Source organism: Ursus maritimus, unplaced genomic scaffold (genome assembly GCF_017311325.1).
Source record: "Ursus maritimus isolate PB19 unplaced genomic scaffold, ASM1731132v1 scaffold_19, whole genome shotgun sequence".
Lineage (NCBI taxonomy): Eukaryota > Metazoa > Chordata > Mammalia > Carnivora > Ursidae > Ursus > Ursus maritimus.
In genome coordinates this window covers 1,715,189-1,731,428 of record NW_024424341.1, presented here as the reverse complement: position 1 = coordinate 1,731,428, position 16,240 = coordinate 1,715,189, and the positions used below count along the sequence as shown (strand labels likewise).

Sequence of the window (16,240 nt, the reverse complement as noted above, 5' to 3'; positions counted from 1 at the left end):
TCTTTATCCCTCAGCCTCGAGGCAGTTTCAAGATGTAAAGATGCCGCAAATGTCACTAAACACTTGGGAGCTCTAGGGCAGAAGTCAATAAACCTTTTCTGTAAAGGGCCAGATAAGGGAATATTTTTGGCTTTGGGGTCTCTGTCACAACTGCCCAACTCTGCCCTTGGAGGGTGGAAGCCAGGATGGGTGTCGCTCTTTTCCAGTAAACTTTATCTACAAAAGTCAGCAAGATTTGGCCCCTGGGCTATCGCTTGTGAATCCGTGCGCTTTAGACTATGAATACTAATGCAACTTGGAGAAATAAATCAAGAGTTGGGGGTTCAGTAACAGAGGCATGGTAGGAGTGCTTGAACTGGTGCCAAGGGCTGCTTCACGTGCTGTCCTCACTTTATGGATGGTGCTGCGGTTTCCCAGCACCGTCACGCTCTTATCCACACACTTCCAAGACAGGGGCGATCTGGAAGAAGTCCACTGAGCCACCCCTTTCATCTGCTGAAGGCACTGAGAGTGTGGGTCAGAAACTTTGAGTCCATTTTAGGGAAATCTACTTGGAAAGGAAGGTCAGTGGCAGCCTTTCAGAAATAGAACTAGTGATGACAAAATCACCTTCGGATGAGAATGCTTCCACCCATCCTCGCCGCCTTTCCATGGAGAAAAAGCCTCAACAGCTCTTCATAGGAATTGGGTGGTTTCAGGCTCCGAAGTTGCAGGAATGGTACAAAGAACTGTGACCGTCTTCTAGATTCTCACGTGTTCCTGTTTTTTACTTGATTTATTTTCTCTCTTCTCTACAACTCTGTGTTTATGTGTGTTTTTTTTCCTGAGCAGTGTAAGATGTGATGCCCCTTTACTCTTATACCCTTAAATGGCTGTTTCCTATAAGCAGTGGCATTCTTTTATGTAACCACAACATAATTACTGAAATTGGAAATTTATCATTGGTAAGGCTCTGTTATCTGAGCAACAGATCTGACTCGGATTTTACTAGTTACCCCAGTAATGTCCTTTATAGTAAAAGAAAAAGGGTCTCTTACACACTTTGATGAATTTGTTTTTCCCCAAGAATATTTGCCCTGGCCCGTATAATCAGAAGTTAGACCCACACTCCTTACAGATTACACGTTTAGTAAAATCAGATGTGCGAATTTATTGTTGACAAATCATTTTGAACCTTTTCTTTCTGCCCTTCTGATTAGAGAGAAGTGGAAAGACTGTCAGTAAAGAGGCAGAATGCTAGCTCCTTTTAAAGTCTGCTCAGATCATTAGTTGCAAGTGTGAACGCAGTGATTAGAATGTGCTAAAATTGTGGGTCAGAAATGAATATGACCTTACACAGTGTCATTTGCTAGATTTATTTTTAAAAAGGTTAAATTTACTAAGGTTGTCCTCAAGTATATATAATCCTATTGGGCTAGGTAAGAGTTGTTTTCCAAGGGTGCCTATTCAGTGGTGGACCTGTTTTTTGTTTTGTTCGTCTGTTTGTTTGTTTTAAAAGATTTTACTTATTTATTTGACGGAGAGAGACAGCCAGCGAGAGAGGGAACACAAGCAGGGGGAGTGGGAGAGGAAGAAGCAGGCTCCCAGCGGAGGAGCCTGATGTGGGACTCGATCCTAGAACGCCTGGATCATGCCCTGAGCTGAAGGCAGACACTTAAGGACTGCGCCGCCCAGGCACCCCTGTTCGGTTGTTTCTAATCAGTCTAAATATTTTGGGTTTCCGAATTGAAAATCGTCCCCACTTGAAAGTCAGGTTGTTATTGGGCTAAGGTAAAAACATCTCTGAGAGGCAGATAAATTATGTGGTGTTTTGTTGGTTTTTTTTTTTAGATTTTATTTATTTGAGAGGGAGCTTGAGAGAGTGAGAGCGAGCACGAGCAGGGGGAGGGGCAGAGGGAGAGGGAGGAGCAGACTTCCTGCTGAGCAGGGATCCTGATGGAGGGCTTCATCCCAAGACACCGGGATCATGACCTGAGCAGAAGGCAGACGCCTCACTGAGCCACCCAGGTGCCCTTATGTCATGTGTCTTTAATCATAGTAAATCTTTTTAGCACAGCGAATAGATTTTCTTAAAATTTAAAAGTAAGTTTCATTTGGAAATTATCTTAGCTCGTAGCAAGCCGTCCCTGTCCGAATTCGTGCCTGGAGTTCCAGTTTACTCGGCCCACTTTTTTGGTTCCCCCACTTCAGTGTGGATTAGAGTTCTGTGCTCCAGGTAGCAGATCTTGAGACGTTTCTGTGTTCAAGTGGAGTCGTCCTCACCAAAGGCATTTCAGCCCTGTCGCTAATAGGATTGTCTTAAGTGGGCTGGTTTCAAGGAGGGGGAGTGTTGGGATCCAAGGCCCAGAGCACCTTGTTCTGGCTGTTTGGCTCAGGGCACACTCTTCAATGTCTCCTCCAGGGGAAGGGCAGCCCCAGCCCCACGTGCCAGGGCCGTGTGGGGGCAGATGGGAGCATTCGGGCAGCCCTAGCTTAGCATTCACCAGGCTTCCCTCCTGCGTGCCCTTTGTAGCCTGGACTCCCGAGTCCCCATCACATTTCACACAGTGTTCCTGGTGTTCTTGAGCGTAAGAGGAAGGCATACTAGTTTAAGACATTTGACTCCTAATGAGGCTTTAAAAAATTAAAATGTATATACATGCTTTACATGGACATTTGCATGGACTTTTTTTGGTCTTAGACCTGATCCAGTTCGTTTAAGGGTTCCACATGCAGTTTTTTACTTCTTTGTATTGTTCTCCATGACTGAGTTTTGACTATACATCGAGAACTAGGACTTGAGTAAAGCAGTGCCAAGATGCTGTATCTAGTACCAAGACCATAAACTTAGACCCCTGGCCCCCACAATGTTATTGGCATGGGGTGTGTCTGGCACCACCGAGCCCAGCCCCTGTGAGGGCTGTGCATGGGTCAGCCAGTGTCCCTGACATGACCTTCGCAAGCCTTCTTAGGCTTTATTTTCTGTCCTAGATCATATTAATTAGTTCTGTCTGGTTATCAGCCCTGCCTCTGAGGGGTTGCACTTGCTTGACACGTGTGGGTCAGAAACCTCTAGAATTGTCCCTGCATCTGCCACCTGTCATGGTTACTTATTTTAATGACTGCTCAAGCTGGGAGTTAATCTTTTGTTTTTATGTTCCCTGGTTAGGATCACAAATTCCCTTAACATTGTGGCACATGCTAGTTGTTTTGTTCGGTTTCTGTGAGATTGCGAGGTGGAAGAAGGAGATTAGGACATTGTAGTATCCGAATCCTTGGACTGATGACCACCCTCTTCCCCAGGCTTTGCAGTATGCGGCATTAAGCAGGAGAACCAGATGGGTGATGAGGATTTCAGTTTCTGGGGGGAGCTAGGAAAGATGGACGGATGCGCAGGCGCAGCCACCAGGGAGGAAGAGCAGGCGTGGGTGATGGATCACGTGTAGGCCCCGTTAGCAGGACACCGGGGTTGCCGTGGGGCATGCGCTGCTTCCTCCCCATCCCCACCCCCGTGTCTTCAGGGCACTCTGCTCTCATTTCCCTTAGGAAACATTCACGGTGCACGTTTCACGTAAGGGGTGTTTAGGGATGGGCCCGTCTGTGAAATGGGGGCACAACGGGCTCCCATCCATGGTTGTGAAGCTTGAAGGGTGTAATGCTTCAGATAGTGCTTAGGATTCATACATGGCAGGTCCTGTCATCACTGTTACCAGCCTCACCTCCCACGTTCTAGGTCATCTGCTTGTCAAGCTCGCACAGTGCTGATTTAATTGATAGAAATTTGCATATAGTTAGAATTCTGTTTGTGGTAAACTTACTTCCCAGAGTTTTGGAATTTTAGAACTGGCCAGGAACTTAGAGGTGTTTTAAATTGGTAAACTTGCTGAGAAAAAGCTTGGCCATACTTGTACACATTTATTTTAAGTGCAAGAATCCACGATGACTTTTGTGTTTCTGCGGTGAGGAATTGGCCAGTGTGCACTCCACAGGCCCCTGTCCCAGCAGCTTTCCTTGACAGGCATTAGGTTTCAGATACTCTCTTGTTCTCTCCAGGGAAGTGACTTCTTTCTCACTTTTTATTGTAAATTGTGATAGGTGCTGTTACTACACAGTGCTGTGATTTGTGTGTGTTGTTATTCAATACTTCATTGAGAACGTTAAATTCTTTTAGGTGGTTTTAAACAGTTTGCAATAGTATGAATTCTTATCTTCTTAGGGCCAATTTTTTTTTTTTTTTTTTTAAGATTTTTTTACTTATTTGAGACAGAGCAAGAGAAAAAGAGAGAGATCAGGAGCAGGGATAGAGAGAGAAGCAGACTCCCTGCTGAGCAGGAAGCTGGATCCCAGGACCCTGAGATCATGACCTCAGCTGAAGGCAGCCGCTTAACTGACTGAGCCACCCAGGTGCCCCAGCGCCAGTATTTCTTGTATGAACATATGTCAGGGGGGAAGTGTTTAATTTTGTCTCTAATTCAGTCTCTCATAGAGGGATAGCTGGATTTAGGTATGTGATCATCAAAATCGATAGAAAGTCCCTTCAAAACATAGCTTTCTTCTCTAGATGTGCAAAAATTGGCCCATGCCATCTCATGGATTTCCACACCTCTGAATGGTTTCCATCTTACCTGAAAAAATAGAGGTACAAGTATGTCAAGGTGTAGGAGAGAGGATGACTTTCAACTGCAGTCTCCAAGTATTGAATGTTGTTTTTTTTATGAGATGGCTAAACCCAAGATTTTACTGTCCTGTAGCTGAAGGATTGAAGTAGCCGTCGGGTCAGAGACTTGAAGCCTGAGTTTCAGGATTATCTGTGTTTACAGGAACATTTGAACTGTAGGGTCATTTCTTTACTCAACTAGTATTTGTGGATGGCTCCCATGTGCCCAGAGTGATACTTGGTGGCAGGGGTCACCCAACGCATGCCACAGTGGTTTTTACATTAAAGGCACAGAACAAGACCTTATAGCCCCAAAGCAGTCGGAAACAGTGTGCAAACAGCTGGGCATGGCTGCCTTCCAATAAAACTTTATTTATAGACACTGAAATTGAATTTCATATAATTTCATGTCACAAAATAGTATTCTTTTGATTTGGCTCATGGGCTGTGCAAAAGCAGGTGGAGGGCTGCATGTGGCTTCGAATGCATTTGTTGGGTGGGTAAATACAAGGGAGTCATGTAGAGGCAGACAGGGCAGAGCCAGAGTGGGAAAGGCTGGACCCTGGGTGGAGGAGTTTCCATCTACAGGGTCAGTAGAGCAGGGCCAAGGAAGGAGCTTGAGCTGGGCTCTGAGAGGATGAGCCTTCTTCGGGAGAATGTTACTCTGGAGATTATCTCCAGGGTGGATGAGAGAGCCTTGGCTTCCCACCTCAGCCGTGTGTGGCTTTGGGAGGGACCAAGGGGACGCTCAGCCTGCCAGGTCAGTGGACCCAAGTTCAGAGTGTGTCAGGGAGATGGCGCTGTACGTCAGAGGGGTTGGAGGCAGCGACTCCGTGAGAGGCCGGTTCACCCAGCAGGCCAGGTGCAGTGGGAGAGAGGAGGAGGAGGAGGAAGGAAGGAAGTCAGGTCAGAATCAGCAAGCGTGAAGAAGCCCTAGGGTCTGATGATGGTTGGATACTTAAGGGTAACAGCAAGGGAGTTCAAAAAAGTCTGCAGGTTCTTTGTGGGAGAGGTTGGGAGATGGGTGGTATCTCCTTGAGCAGCTTTCTTGCGGAAAGGTTAGTGTTGGCACAGGAAGAGTTCAGCTTTGGAAGTGTTGGAGTGGATTTTATTGTCACCGGCCATAGTGTGTTTGAAATACGGGCTGAGAGGGCAACGTGGGAGACGTAGATTTGGAAGGGATGGGGATTACTCCCCATCATTGACATGTGAGCCTGCTGGCCGCTCTGGGAGCCCATGCCTTCCATCCATCCTTCCAGCATCCCGGGTGTTGTTTCCTGGCAGCTGGGAAGGGGTCTCACCAGCGCCCTGCAGCGTGTGGGTCAGTTGGAAGCAGGTGGATGAATGTGCTCTGCAGCGGAAGTGGGGTAGATTTCGCGGGAGGGCAGAGGTACCGGGACAGGGAGGAAGACATGGAAGGGGTGGTGCCCAGAGGCAGCCAGTAATCGATACAGGGCTCTTGTCTGCTCCCTTGGAGAAAAGCTCCGGTCTGACAGTGAGTTTGGAAACCATATTGTTTGGGATTCAGAGGGAAAGGGAAGAGACATTGTGGATGGGCATGGGTGAGAGTTCTGGAACATGGTTTAGAAGTTTGGCACAGGAGGGATGTGATGGTAGCTGGGGGGCAGCATAGTGGATTGGAAGGTTTTATTATTTTTGTTTTTTCTAAACATTTCCTCATTTTAAGGGCTTTTATCAGATACGTTGTAGAGTAGTATGTGGTGTTCTCGAGAACCCGCACGGTTTCCGCCACTGTCAGCAGCGCACAGCTCTAGAGTGTGGGGCAGCGGCCGCCGACAGGGAGCGCCCCAGCCACTGCTGGGCTCGTCAGCACGAGCAGGGTCTACGGGCTCAGTGGTTCTCTGCCGCTTCTCCTACCTTTCATCTAGTGAAGTTTCTGGAAGAGAGCAGGGAGTTGGCAGGTGTGTGTCCTCCTTCTAGATTCACAGAGGGCTAGTATTTGGGGGCGTTGCTTTATCCATGTGTACAGGCACAGCTGGGAGATCCTGTGGGTTTGGTTCCAGACCTCTGCAGCAAAGTGAGTATTACAATAAAGTGAGTCATGTGCGTCTCATGGTTTCCCAGTGCATATAAATGTTTACACTGTGCTGTAGTTGACGACGTGTGCAGTAGCATTATGTCTGAAAAACAACGCACATGCCTTATTTAGAAAATACTTCATTGCTAAAAAATGCTAATCATCGTCTGTGCCTTCAGTGAATCATAATCACTGATCACAGATCAGCACAGGTAATAATGAAAAAGTTTGAAATATTGCGAGAATTACACATTTTGGTAATTTTTGGTAACCTGTATTTTTTTTTCTGCTTTTCAAAGTAAGTTGCAGAGATCACCATATTTCAACACTAAATGCTTGAGTCCTCATGTCCTGAGAGCAAGAACATTCTTTCACATAACCATACCTAAAAGAAGAATAATGTTTGGTGTCAGTGAAGATACTGTCCATATTTAAATGTCCCCTGAAATTCGTTTATGGCTGATGACCCCCACCCCCCGCCGGGACCTTGCGGCATCGGGCAGGTCGCCTTAGGCTTGGTTCGTTGAGAGCCCACCTCTGCCAGTTTTATGCTGTGGGCTTTTCAAGGGTCCTGACCCGCAGACCTGCACCTCTAACACCTTTGTTCTTGCCTCTCCCCAGATCTCCAGCAGGGCTGGGGTCGCTGCCTCAGTCTGTGTACCCCTAGCTGGGCCTGTTCTTAGCTCTAGCTAAGGGGTAGATCCCAGGTGGATCCCAGCTGTCACTTGTGCTAAGTCAGCGTCTTAAGGGCAGAAGACAGGTAGCGTCTGTTGAGTGCAGTGCCCAGTGGTTATTTTTTGAAGAACGTATGAATGAATGTAAGAAGATCACTTAATATAGTGTGAAAGAGTCGCAGAGACTTACTAAAATTCCTCCTCTGACTAAGAAATAAGGCTGAGACGTTTAAGTCTGCAGTCAGGTGCACGTTCTCGTAGTCCCGCATCTTCGGCAGAGAGAGTTGTTCACGTTGTCGGAGTAAATACTTCACAGTGCGAACAACTGATGGTTAAAACATGGGCTGTAATGGTCAACACGGACATTTCTATGTGCAGGCTTCTCTCGTGCACGCACGTCTCTCTTGGCAGGTGGCAAATCAAGTGAACGTTGCTTGTGATTGCAGTTATGGTTTGTATTTTAATTTACTGTAAGTCCTACACGGTTCTTAGGCTTTCTTTCTGGAGATGTAATACCTGAAAGTAGCGGTTGTCAAGGTGGGGTGCGAGGAACCCCATGGGTGTCCTTGAGAACTTGCCAGGGGGCCTGGGAGGTCTGTTTTTCTGACAAGCCTAAGAGGTCCCTTGCCTTCTGTGTGTGCTGGCCCTTGCGCCGATGGTGTGGGGTTGTTGTGGAGACGCTGCCGCCGCCTGGGCGCAGCTGAGGCCAAGGCCCCGGGCTGCAGGTGGGTCCTTAGAGTCTTTGCTGCCATGCAATTAAAAAAAAGCCATTTCCACCTAAGAATGTCCCTGGCGAAGCGGTCGAAGTTCATTTCATCGAGTCTCAGCCCTCGAGTACACCTCTTTTTAATACTCTTTTTAATACCTCTTTCTAATACTTTTTAATACTGTGACAAACGGGAAGTCTGTGGAAAGTGCTCGCGCTGCCTCTCGGAGTTGGAGCGTTGCCTCGAAGCCAAGCCCTTCTGCACTTAAGTGGCTCCCTGAGCTAGCCGTGTTTTTTCTTGGACCAACATGAAAGAACAATGGACAAACTATGGCTATTTCTTACTAAATGAACAGAGTTAGCCTATCACTTCAAGGGAAGCGACGAGCACTGTTGCCGGTGATCAAATTTGAGCTTTCAAGTGAAATTGGAATTTCAGAAAGTGTGTCTATGCCATTGAGATCCTGACAGCTTGTCGATGCTTAAAGATGTTTCTGATATCAGTGTTAATATTAATGAATGTAACGCTATTGATAATACGTAATAAACTACGTTTGGGAAGCCCGTAGAGCTCAGTGAACCAGTATTTTCCAAGTGATCGATGCATAATGTTACAAAGTTGCGCTTCGGTAGAAGACCCATTGGAAGTGCAAGACAGACTGACAGATTCTAAAGTAATAAAGTAAACAGTTCACTGATAGGGTTTTAGATTCCACACTGCAACAAAACCTTTTGAGTTTTGGCATCGTATCAACAGAGGATACGCACAGCTAACCTGAAAAGGCTGGTGAAATATTGTCCCAGTAGCACTTCTGTGTGAGGGTGGGTTTTCATCTTCTGTGTCAGCCAGCATCGTTCCAAGTGCGAGATTGAAAGCTGACACAGATCTGGAAATCCAGTTACTTTCCATTAAGTCTGACATTAAAGAGATTTGTGAAAGTGCAAAGCTGTGCTCCTCTTCTTGCTAAGATTTTGCTGCTGTTGTTTTGGAAACTGTAGTTATTTTTCATAAAACATGTTTTGTATGTTAACATGTAATCTTGATTATTTATTTTTTGTTGATTTCTATAATTTTTAAATGAATAAAGAAATATTCCAGCATTTTCTGTTCCAGTTTCAAGTATGGTAACTGCTGATAGACACACCCCTCCAAGCAGAAGCTCTTTGGGGGCCTCACTAACTTCAAGGTGGTAAAGGGGGTCCTGAGCCTGGTACGTGTGTGCGCTAGGGTGGTGGGTGCTGTGGGACCAGCTTAAATCCAGCTGCTTCTCTTTCCTGCATCGTGGTTGGTATTTGAGAAGGTGTGTACTTTTTGGAAAAGATGAGTAAAAGTGGCAAATTTAATCAAGCATATTAACCGTAATGGGAGGGACCTACTATCTACAGCCCCCTTGGCCTTCTTGTTCTAATTTTAAATGTAAACACGTTTGGGGGTTGGGGGGGCTGTGTTAACCAGGGAACGGTGTGGCTGGGTTTTCCTGGGAAGAGGTGGAAACCATAGGAAGAAGGATTTCCTGCTTCCCAATTTCCTGGTTCCTGACCAGACATTTATGGTCATAATGTTGCCTTTCCTCCCCAGGTTGTCCTTTGTATACCCCGCTCCCCCAACCCTACACTGATTTTGGAGAAAACGATAAGCACGCTGAGTCTTTTTCACATACCTTAGTTTAATGAATATTGATTTCTTTGCTTATTGCATACTGGCTTTTAATTATGTCATTACTATACTTACATCCAAAAGGATTTGACTAAATGGAATGATCTTTAAGTTTCTTGGAGGTTTCCCGCACATTCCAAGCGTCTGTCCTCGGTAGTGGCACCCCGAGACTCTCTTGGGCTCGTGCAGGGGCGCTCCTGACCCTCACAGTCGTACCTTCGGTTTGCGACTGTCAGGTATAATGTGAAGTGAGACTAGCACTAGACTTCAAGGCCCTCTCAATGAAGGGGCGTGCCTGGCTTTTCCCTGTGCCTGTATCTTTAGCTGGCCATGCTGTGTGTATCTGATGGCCGGTGAATGATTGTAGTAGCGCGGAGTCAGGTCTCTGTCCTGGGAGGTGATGTGCAAGTAACCTCATCCCAGTCAGATTCGCCATCAAGGCTTTGTTCAAGGGCTAATAGAAGAAGCAGCTCTACGAAGATTTTCTCCCCTAATAACACTGATCGGAATGAAAATCCCGTACGTGTGACATCCCTAATGAGACGAACCACGTGACGTTGTTCTTGCAGTGACAGAAAATCCCCATGTCAACACAGGGAGGCTTTGTTTGGTTATTTTTTCTTGCTGCCTTTTTCAGAACGAGAGCTGATAGTCCGTAGCATTTCATTTTTTAGCCTTTACTGCTCAAGCAAAGTCGTACGCTCAGTTGCCGTAGCTTTTCTTTTATTCCTGTTGTAATGGCCTTGTGGTTTTATTTTATGGGTATCCAAAATATTTAAAAATTAACAAAATGAAACATAAATTTGCAGTTCTGTATTTCAGCTGATAAGCAGCTGCTAGTTTCTGTTGCTGAAAACTGATGAGAAGCTTGTTACGTTTTCATTGTTCACCACCGAACGCGCCATTCACATGAAGTTCGCAGTCGTAAACCAAACAGACTCGTGACTTCGTTATAGTCCAGTCCTTACTGAAATCAAAACATAGACACAGTACTTTCAAGACTTTACAGCATGGTTCTCGAGTAGGAATGCTGACCGTGCTAGTTCTGCGTTGGTGTGTAAGCCCGCAGTGGGTTCTTCCACTAGCCTTACTGTGCATGTGCTCCTCGTGCCTCAGTGTGTGCCAGGCCTGGTGCTGGGCAGAGAGCAAAGTGATGGACATTCCTGCCCTGGTGGAGCTTGTCTTCTAGGAGGGAGACAGGTGCTAAACAAAATGAGTAGTGTATGTGGTGAGTGAGGCTGTCAGTACTTTGTGATAAAGCAGGAAAGGGGTACAGGGAGGCAGGTGGGTGCTGGTGGGTTTGGAATGGGTGTGATTCAGTGTCTCTGGGAAGATGGTGAATGTTGGAGTGCCAAGGCTCTGAGCTGAGCATGTGCCTGCGGAGCGGGGAGGCTGCCTTGGACGGGTCCAGTAGGGAGCAGCAGGGAGAGCCTGAGGGGTGGTGGAAGGTGCTGGCTGGTACATCGCTGGCTTCAGAGCGCCAGGAAGCGCATGAGTTAGCAAGAAGCCTTTGATGGGCTTTGAACGGATGAGGGACACAGCCTGACATGTGTTTTCACATGATCCAAGTGGCTTTTTAACTAGGTATTGGGAATAATTATGGGGCAAAGACGAGCAGGGAGACCATGCAGAGGCTAGCGCACAAATCCAGGTGTGAGAAGATGAGGCCAAAGTGTGTGAAGGGAGAGACTGGCCCACAAATCGGATGTAAGAGGGACAAGGACCAAGGACTGAAGGTTTCGACATGGAAAGTCTGGGTGGTGGTGGGGTGGGTAACGAGTACGGTTTGAGTGTGTTGAAATTGAGACCAGGCACCCAGGGAGGGTGTCCAGGAGGCTGTTTGCTGCGTGGATCTGGAGTTCATGGGAGAGGTCTGAGTGGACGGGTGAGCCTGCGTCACCAGTGCCTAGATGGTGTTGCAGTACAACTAAGAAGGGGTCCTGCAGCGAGCCCAGGCATTCGGCCACGTCAGGGAGATATGAGGACGCCCATAGAGGGAAGGGAAGCAAGGCGGGTGGAGGACGTGGGAGTGAGCCAGTGCAGGTGAGCACGGGACCCCCCTGGCGGTCTGGTGGGTGGAAGAGTGTGTGATTGGGCTAGGTTCTAGAGGGAATGGAGGCAGCAAGTCCAGGCAGCTCTCTGGGGAGTTTTGCTCTGAAGGGAAGCAGAGCAATGGAGATGGAGGGCAGCTGGGGAGGTAGCGTGACTTTGGTTGGGAATGACCCAGAGCTGATGTTGAGGGGCTGTGAAGAGGGGATGGTGTGTGTGTCAGCAGAAGTGAGCCCACAGGGAGCGCCCATTGCAGCCACAGGGGGAAGCGCTGGTGGGGGAGGAGGGAGCAGGATGGCCCCTGAGCCTCGGAGGGAGGGGCTGGGGTGTGGAAGCGGCGGGAGGAAGGGTGCATCCAGGGCAGTGGCACTTCCATAGCAGGGTGTGTGGATTTGCTCCGTGCAGGCTGAGGCGGGTTGAAGGCAGGGCTAAGACGGTTGCCTGGTGTTTGTCAGGATTCGATGTGGTTGGCCTTGTCTAAATACTTACTGGTTTTAGAGAAACAATTTCACAGTGATAATAATATGTGCTTACAGAAAACTCAGCACTGGGGAGGGATCAAGGAGGAACGTTGTCTGTGTTGTCTGTGTCCTCCCTTCCTCCTGGGGACCAGAAGTTCACCGTGATCACTCCAGACCCTCTTGTGTGCCTTGACACACGCTCACGGACATGTGACTGCACATACGTGCAGTTATTAGAAAACGAGATTGGGATCATACACTCGTTGTTCTACAGTTTCCTTTTCCATTCCTTTCTGTTAGTATTATATTCCAGAGATCTTTCCATTTGGGTTCAGATCATTAAACCAGCCTCATTCACATTAATGTGTGTCGTGTTGTACAGTGTGGAGTGCTGTCATTTATCGGCCATCCCCCTGAGATCAAGCGCTTGGGCTGTTGATGTTGGTTGCTGGGTTCTGGTTTTCCTGTGCACCAGGGAAGATGCTCTCTTCACAGGCGTGCCAGGGTCCAGCTAGTCGTTGCTGTCAGAGACATTATTGAACATTAATCTCAGCCCAGCTGCTTTATTATATTAAGGCTGGATTATCTCCAGGACTTCTGAGAAATGGTCAGTTTAATTTGCCAAAATGGCAACCGCATGTACCACTCTGCTCCAGTTTTCTTGGGCTTGTTGCCCTAGTTTTTTCCTATTCAAACCTTCACTGTTAGCAGAATTTTAAATGACTCTATCCTGGCAACAGAACCATCTTGAGTAAACAACTTGGATAGCGTGTGGCGTCCTCGTTTGGAAGAGCTCGAGATTGAGGATTTTATGGTGAGCTTGGAGTATTTTCTTAAGCCACTAGCAGAACTTTGAGAGACCAGGAAAAAGCTTGAACTGGACGTTTGAAAACTTTCCATTGGGCCTCGATGAGAGGCCCCTATTTAGCTGGAACCTGTGACCCGGGCCGTCATGAGTGGGTGTCAGGGCGCCACACTTGGGTCAAGCCGGCAGCAGGCGGTAGGTTCCAGAATATGCTGTTTGAGAGCAGGTACTTTGTCCTTTTCTCTTCTGATAAGGGAAGTCTGGGGCTGGTAGTCAGGGAACAGGTGGCAGCTCCCATCTTGGTCTTTGCTCCGCTCCTCTAGTTCTTTCTGCCCCATCCTCATCCCTGGAGTCTGGCAGCTGGAAGGCAGGGAGGAGGGCCGTGGCAACATGCCAGCTGCTGTGTCATGAGGTGTCCCGGAAGCTGCCATGCGCCCCGTCTACACTGACACCCCGTCGGTGAGAATTGGACCCTTGGCTACAGCATGCTGCAGGAGCGGCTGCGGGGGGCAGTCGGCCTGGTGGCCATGTGTCCCAGTAAATTGGGGCTTTTACACTGAGCGTCAAGAGAACAGCTACTGAGATAGGCAGCCACTGTTGGTGTTTGTGGAACTTGGCAGAATTTTGTCTCTCTGTGCTTTTTTCCTGGAAAAGGTTTCATAGGTTTTTTTGTTGTTGTTGGTTTTTTTTTTAAATTTTGAAAGCAGTCTGTGACCTGAAAACGTTTTAAATCCACTAATTCGAAGGTTGGTTGGGTGGTGGTATCTCATTGAGGTCTACGGCCTTCATTCAGCAGTTCACTGCACCCTTTCATAATCTGTGCTCAGATTCTCAGTTTGGGCAAAAGAGGACTGAGTTCATGGCATGAGTAGCTGTCATCTTCAGACTGACCCCCGGTTAATCTGTACTTAGAGGTCATCTTCAGAGGACACAGGGGTAGCACGGCACCTCTTTCCTAAGACCTGACAGGCCCTCGTGCATCTACCCGCGTCCGCTCTGCCCGCTGGATCTCGGAGCAGCTGCTGCGGCCGCCCTCCCAGGGATGGGCACACACACCAGATTTCGGAAAACGCTACTCTGCGATTGAGGCTGGAGTGGAGATGTTCCTCGGCGGTTTATGCCTATATGTTTAGATGACCGATTTTGTTTTCTTCTTTTTATTAAGTAGGCTTCACACTTAGTGCAGAGCCCCACTGGGGGCTTGAACTCACGACCGTGCGATCAAGACCTGAGCCGAGATCAAGAGTTGGACGCTTAACTGAGCCACCCAGGTGGCCCTAGTTGACCATTTTTAAAAAGTGCTTTTTATTTCTGAAAAGGGGATAACTGGGGTGCCCGGGTGGCTCAGTCGTTAAGTGTCTGCCTTCGGCTCAGGGCGTGATCCCGGAGTCCTGGGATTGGACCCTGCATCGGGCTCCTCTGCTGGGAGCCTGCTTCTTCCTCTCCCACTCCCCCTGCTTGTGTTCCCTCTCTCGCTGGCTGTCTCTCTCTGTCAAATAAATAAATAAAATCTTTAAAAAAAAAAAAAAAGAAAAGGATAACTGTACAGGATTAAAATGCAAATATTATAAAAGGGTAAACAGGGAAAAATAATTTCCTGTCCTTCTTATGTCCCAGGAATAATCTATGCATATTTAGCGTATTTCTTAAAAAACAACAACAAAGAAGCGTGGTATACACTTTCTGCCCCATTTATATTCACAGAGCTGTGCATCCCGGGAGCTGTTCTTAGAGAGATCCGCCCTGTTCTTTCACACGGCTGTTTGGTGTGTCCCACTGTGTGGCTGAGTGTCTGGTGGAAATCCCCTGTCGATGTACGCGTGGACTGCATCCATTCTTTTGCTTCTAAAGCAACACCTTCGTTGTTTTGTGTTTTTGGGCTTGTAGATCTTTGCACATATATGTGGATCTGGGTGCTGGAAGGGTTCCTGAAGGGCGTGTGCAGGGTCGGGGCCGTGGCAGCAGCATTCTGATCGCTCTTGCCTCCTGCTCTCCACGGAGTCATACTGGTCTGCACTCCCACCAGACACCCCGGAGAGCCCGCTCCAGACGCTTCCAGCACACACAGTGACTGATGGTTGCCAGTCTGACGGGTGCAAGATGGTGTCTCATTTTAAATTTGCAGTTTAAAAAAATTACACGAGGGGTTGAATTCTTCTCATGTTTAAAAGCCTTGTGACTTCTTTTTTCTGTGAATTCACTTTCATTTTGTATGCTCATTTTTTATCAGGTTTATTGGTCTTACATCTATTGCTGTGAAAGAAGGAAATTAGCTCTCTGGTGTATGTGTAGCAAATACTGTTTTCAGGTTTGTTTGAGTTTTGTCTTGAAAAATCCTTACTAAATATACTGCAAATTTAGAAAATTGTAGTTCTATCCACTTTGTTGTTCTCTCCTTTAATTTATAGGGGTCCCCTGGGTACCCACCCCGAGTTCCCACATCTGTGTTCTGCTTTGCTGCGTGCGTTTCTGTGGTGCCCTGCCGCGTGCTGCCCGATGCCTGTGTGTCCTGTGCGTTGGTCGTAATAGAATTCTAGAGGTAGCTTTGTGTGTTTGGCACAGTTTTGGTGGCAGCAGGCCTACCTCCTGGGTGGTGGTGTGCTCTTCATCACATGGGGAGAATCCTGTTTGGTTTCTTTGGGACGTTAGCAGCTCAAGTACTGCTTTCTGAATTCACTGGGATTGCAAAACCATTCCTTCGTCGTTTCTTTGTGGTAGTACTTCATACACACATGCTTCTTATCGTGGGCTGGTACAGATTAGGTAGAAAGGCAGGGTAAGTGTTCGATTCTTTCTTTTTATTACCATTTTTAAAAAATTAAAGATTTAGTTCCCTAGCACTTTCTGAAGGTGATTTTTTTTGTTGTTGGTATCATGGTATGAACTTAAAAATATTATTTTACGTCCATCGACATAGTTACTCTTGTTGATTGTCAGTTTTTTTTGTTTTTTTTTTTCTCTATCTTTGGCCGAGGGGCTTCTTCCTGTTGGCCATGAGTCCATTTGATGCAGCCCTAATGTCTGTCATAGCTCCCTTACCTCTGGCACGGCAAGGTGTTCCAGGCTCCTTCTGCACATTCCTGTCTCCGTTCTCGGGTCAGCAGTTTCTCCAGGAAGCCCTGATTTCCTTTGCTGGGAGGTGTTACCTCAGCATCCCAGTGTGGGCTCTAGGGACGCACACTGCTACTAGGCCGACCGCTGTTTCTTCACCTTT

General features: G+C 47.5%; 1 protein-coding gene across 6 annotated transcripts in view; it reads left to right on the top strand.

Moving 5' to 3' along the window:
* The window catches only part of LOC103673843 (BTG3 associated nuclear protein), a 129,023-nt gene that overhangs the window by 7,055 nt on the left and 105,728 nt on the right, over positions 1-16,240 (top strand). The window lies entirely within an intron of this gene.